The sequence below is a fragment of the Rhinatrema bivittatum genome, chromosome 3, assembly GCF_901001135.1.
Source record: "Rhinatrema bivittatum chromosome 3, aRhiBiv1.1, whole genome shotgun sequence".
In the NCBI taxonomy this organism is placed as follows: domain Eukaryota; kingdom Metazoa; phylum Chordata; class Amphibia; order Gymnophiona; family Rhinatrematidae; genus Rhinatrema; species Rhinatrema bivittatum.
In genome coordinates this window covers 547,560,294-547,566,293 of record NC_042617.1, presented here as the reverse complement: position 1 = coordinate 547,566,293, position 6,000 = coordinate 547,560,294, and positions in this window count along the sequence as shown.

The window sequence follows — 6,000 nt, the reverse complement described above, 5'->3', positions numbered from 1 at the left end:
TCCTCCTCCAGCTTTAATACTCATTTATAAAACGCTATATACTAGACGTACTGGCAAATGTGGACACAACTTTTGGTGCTTGGATATTGAAAGCTGTGCTCGCAGTATCCCTCCCAACAGATTAATGGGTTTGTTATATCCCAAGAGTGATGACTGGTCTAGCAGTAGGATAAGGAATGTTAAATATCTTATCTGATAATTTTTTTTTCTTGACTACTGTTAGTCCAATCTACTTCCCTCCTGACTAGTTTAGTGAGGGTTCACTAGGGAGAAGGAATAGCCTAGTGGTTAGCGCAGTGGGCTATAACCCAGGAGACCAGGGTTTGAGTCCTGCTGTTGTTCCTTATGACCTTGGGCAAGTCACTTTACCCTCCATTGCTTCAGGTACAAAGCTTAGATTATAAGCCCTCTGGAGATAGGGAAATGCCTACAGTACCTGAATGTAAACTGATGTGATATCTCAGATTGAATGTTGGTATATAATAAATAAATAGTATAGAAATTCCTTGTTGTCTGTCCCACCCCAAGGGGGTAGGTGGGGCCCTAAGCTCATTCTGGAGTTTGCCTTAAAAAAAGGGGAAATGGTAAGAAATAAATAATTGGTTTGCTCTCTTCCAAGAACTTGACAGACTTATCTAGAAGGAAACCTGAGACAATCTAAAGAGTTGAATTAAGTCCTCTTATGGCAATGCTTCATTCACTCACTCTTTTGTTTCATTTATTTATTGGTCTGCAGTCTCCAAAATGGCCCAGCATGGATCAGCGCTGGCAATAGACTACTGCAGGCCATTTCCAACCCACCCCTCTTTTGGGGGACCTGACGTCATACACAAGACGGAGGGAGTGCAGTTTCTGACGCCACTGGAAGTGGAAGGGAATATAAGCAAGAGTGATGACTATTCTAGCAGTAGTCAAGGAAGGATAATTATCTGGTAAGTTAGAATTTAACATTCCATTTGCTTTGATGTGCCAAAAAGCAGAATATAAATATTGTTTCTCAGACAGTGGGGCATAAGAATACCAGTGTTCCATTGCACACTATTTGGTTTTAGACATTACCATCCTACCTGTAACTGAATATTTGAAGCCCCCTTTTTATGCATACACTTTCAGTACCAGTATCCATTTGATGAAATGTAATATTTGAATGGCAATTAAAAATATTGTATGTTTAAAAGGTAATATTTAACTATGCATATTGTTAATGACAAGTTACAAGTAATTGCTGTACAAATTAGAGACACTGTTTTCTTCTGGATACTCACCCATGGCCCTGTAATTTATTGCATTTCTGAAACACTCTACTATTGTTCTTTTGACGTTATATGCTATCCTTATACATGCTTATGCATTTCTTATTTCAAAATCTTTTTCCTTGTATCAATGCAATTGTGCTTCTATAATTGTAATAAAGGTAGTGAAGGCTTCTGCAATCAAGACTTTTTGCATTTTTATGCTTAATTACTTTTGAAATATTTCTATAATAGATCTTTCATAATGAAAGTGTAGAGTATGTTGTGTATAGTGAATGTCCTACCTTAATGCATTTTGATTTGTATTTTGCATATTGTGAAAAATATACAAGGGTGTAAGGGCTTTTGCAAGGAACTGTACCTAAAGGGGGCTAACATTGTATATCTGAATCAACTAAATTTAATAACATTAGCTACTTCTCAAAAACTTTTCCACCGAGTGATTTCAGAATAAAATAAATCTTATATATTTTAAAACATAATTCAAACAGCCATACTGAATCTGCCCTGGAGCAAAAGATACAGTCAATGGAAAAAATATTGAGAGTGGAAAAGCAGATAGAGCAGAATAAAATAATATAACAATCCAGGCGCCTAAACCCTTTGGAAATCAGTCTGTGTATAAGCTAACCTGGCAAATTAATGGGGAATTCATGTGTATGGAAGCCAAGTGAGGGGCAATGTATTAGTTTTACTGCTTCAGTGGATATTTTGAGGTAGATTAGTTAATACCAAATCTTCGAGAAAATGTTGGAATCACATCACTTTGTTTTTTCTTTTTTCATTTAAGAACAGAATTGTTGATGTGGTGCCCAACTCATACTACTTATTCAGCTGCATAAAGGTCTTTTCTATTACAAAACTCTTTTATATGGTCGATTATGGGGTGGGATAAAATGGATTCTTGGCATTTTCTTCCATTTTGTAGCTGCAAGCAGGGATTTGATTACATTATAGGGTCAGCTTTAAATAAGGTGCCTAACTGTAAAGGTGTGCATATTTTTAAGCCCATATAAAACAAGTCAATTTTCAAACACAAAGTACTCACATAAATGATGTATGTGTATCAAATTGTTAAGTGGCAAAATGTATATGTGCACCCTTACAAGTTTCAAAATGCTGGCATAATATAGCTGCATTAATGGCATACCTGCAGTGCATGTACTTTCTTGGAAATTAAATGTATATGCATAGTTTCTAAACAAGCCTCCTAAGCACTTCCATTTCCCACTCCCAGCATGCCTCCTTTCTTTGTGGGCAAAAGTACATGTGTTCTGAATGTATGTATGGACTTTCAGGCAGCTAATAATTCACTTACCCAGATATGACTAACTTAAGTGAGTTAACTGTATTTTTACCCAGAGAAATCATTCCTAAATATCTGAAAATGTATCCCTTTATATTTATTTAAAGAATAATATTCTATGTATTCAAGTTTGGAAAGGCACTGATGTTTTTTTAAAGTCAATGTAATAATTACATTCCAAATTTTAAATGAAAAAGGACAATTTTTGGATGTCAAATATTTCCACTTTCTGATTGTGCATGCTTTTTATGTGTTATGGAGTAAAGGAAACCCTTTCAAATGAAGATGAACTCAAAGCTAGTCTATAACATAATAAAAATTGTCAATAAATGGGGTCAATAATATTATTAGTTGTCATACTGCAAACATTACATGATTTAAAACAACAATATTTACTTCAGACCGTCAAGGATGAGAATAAGGCATATTTTCCTTACAAATGTGTTCTTATAAATATATTGACTCAATTAATATCTGCTTTGAATCCTTTTATGCAACGTGCCTTATTGATTGGAATATAAAATGATCTTGAATACGATTGTCCATGCATACTTTTAATTCCTGTATGTGTGTGTGTGTGGGTGTGTGTGTGTGTGTGTGTGGGGGGGGATGGGGTAACTGCTGAGAGGAGAAATGACTGGGGTGAATGTAAGGGGTGATAGGTGGGAGAGATACTGGTTGGGGTGGTGTCTGGTGAGAGAGAGGCAGCCTGGGGTATGTGATGTGACTGGTGAGGGGGAATAACTTGGAAGATTATTGGCTGACAGGTGGGAGAGAGATTGATTAGAGTTGTGAGTGGTGAGAAGGGGTAAATGGGATGACCGTATGGGGGTAACAAATAGGAGAGAGACTGGTTGGGGTGGTGAATGGTGAGAGAGAGAGAGGCAGCCTGGTGTGTGTATGTGTGTGTGTGTGTGTGTGTGTGGGCGGGGGGGGGGGTGACTGGTGAGAGGAAGAGTGAATGGAGTTACTGTATGGGGGTGATAGGTAGCAGAAAGACTGGTTGAAGTGATGACTGGTGAAAAAGATGCAGCCTGGTTTGTGGGGGTGACTGGTGAGAGGGGGAGTAACTGGGTTGACTGTATGGGGGTGAAAGGTGGGAGAGAGACTGCTTGGGGTGGTGACTGGAAAGATAGAGGCAGCCTGTGGTAATTGGGGTGGGACTGGTGAGAGGGGAAGTGACTGGGGTGACATGTGGGAGAGAGAGACAGCCTGGTGTGTGTGTAGGGGGGAAGGGGAGTGACTGGGTAACTACAGGTTGCATCTCTCTCTCTCTCTCTCTCTCTCCGGTCACCACCCCAACCAGATTCTCTCCCACCTGTCACCCTATACATTCACCTAAGTCACTTCCCCTCTCACCAGTCAGATCCCCCCCCCTCCTCCCCACCCAAACACACAGACTCACACCAGGGGAATTCAAAGTATGCATATACCAAAATGCCAGGGTCCCTTTTCTAAAATGCAAAGGGACTGACAAATTCTAAATATGTATTTGCATTAAATACCTTTGCTGACTAGAACTTGAGGCTATTATTACATCACTTGTTTGTTTACACTTGTTACCAGGCACTAGCCATTCCCCCACAAACGCCATCTTGCAATCATGACAACACAAACAAGTAACTAAGGAGGCAGCCAATGGGAATGCAGAACCATACCTCTAGCTAACAAATTGATCCCCAATTGACACTTTTTAACTGAGTGGAAACATTTTTAGTTAGTGTGCAAAAACTAGGGATGTGAATCGTTTTAGGACGATTAAAATTATCGTCCGATAATTTTAATATCGTCTTAAACCGTTATGGAACACAATACAATAGAGATTCTAACGATTTATCGTTATAAATCGTTAGAATCGTGAGCCGGCACACTAAAACCCCCTAAAACCCACCCCCGACCCTTTAAATTAAATCCCCCACCCTCCCGAACCCCCCCCCAATGACTTAAATAACCTGCGGGTCCAGCGGCGGTCCGGAACGGCAGCGGTCCGGAACGGGCTCCTGCTCCTGAATCTTGTTGTCTTCAGCCGGCGCCATTTTCCAAAATGGCGCCGAAAAATGGCGGCGGCCATAGACGAACACGATTGGACGGCAGGAGGTCCTTCCGGACCCCCGCTGGACTTTTGGCAAGTCTCGTAGGGGTCAGGAGGCCCCCCACAAGCTGGCCAAAAGTTCCTGGAGGTCCAGCGGGGGTCAGGAAGCGATTTCCCGCCGCGAATCGTTTTCGTACGGAAAATGGCGCCGGCAGGAGATCGACTGCAGGAGGTTGTTCAGCGAGGCGCCGGAACCCTCACTGAACGACCTCCTGCAGTCGATCTCCTGCCGGCGCCATTTTCCGTACGAAAACGATTCGCGGCGGGAAATCGCTCCCTGACCCCCGCTGGACCTCCAGGAACTTTTGGCCAGCTTGTGGGGGGCCTCCTGACCCCCACGAGACTTGCCAAAAGTCCAGCGGGGGGCCGGAAGGACCTCCTGCCGTCCAATCGTGTTCGTCTATGGCCGCCGCCATTTTTCGGCGCCATTTTGGAAAATGGCGCCGGCTGAAGACAACAAGATTCAGGAGCAGGAGCCCGTTCCGGACCGCTGCCGTTCCGGACCGCTGCTGGACCCGCAGGTTATTTAAGTCATTTGGGGGGGGTTCGGGAGGTGGGGGATTTAATTTAAAGGGTCGGGGGTGGGTTTTAGGGGGTTTTAATGTGCCGGTTTTGCGATTTTTCGATTTTTCGATTTTTCACGATTTTTCACGATTTTTCACGATATTTTACCCCCCCAAACGGCAACAATACGATTCCCTCCCCCTCCCAGCCGAAATCGATCGTTAAGACGATCGAGGACACGATTCACATCCCTAGCAAAAACTATAGTAAGTGCTCACTAAATCCCGTTAGTGCACACTAACTTCGAAATTAGGGAAACATGAAATAAAGAGCCCCCCAAAACTATTTTTAAAATGAAATCAAACAGAAAACAAACTGACACGAAAACAAGATAAAAAAAAAAAAGCATGTCCCTATTCAGTCCAATATGGTGGTATCGTATTTGTAATATAGATAGTTTGAAATCTATTACAGAGAACCCGTGATGACTAATATGTCAATAAACCATTGCTGAATTGGCTGGAGATGGATTTTTAAGGGTCAGTGAGGAATGCATCGTCTATTGTATTTGGTAAAACATAAACCTTGACTGTAGTAAATTATATTCTGGAAAACACCCATTTCTAGGCTTTAAAAACATTCAGCCAAATTTTAAATCCTCCCTGCATGCAAAAAATGGGGGTTACGCGTGTGGCCAGGCCTTGTGCATGCGCAAAATCCCCATTTTGGCCACTGTACCGGGGAAGGGATCGCCAGCGCGCGCATGTTACTACTGCTCTAAAGGAGCAGTAAGCAACAAAATAAAAACAAAGAAAGGAGGAACAAAGGGTTTAGAGGGTGGGGAG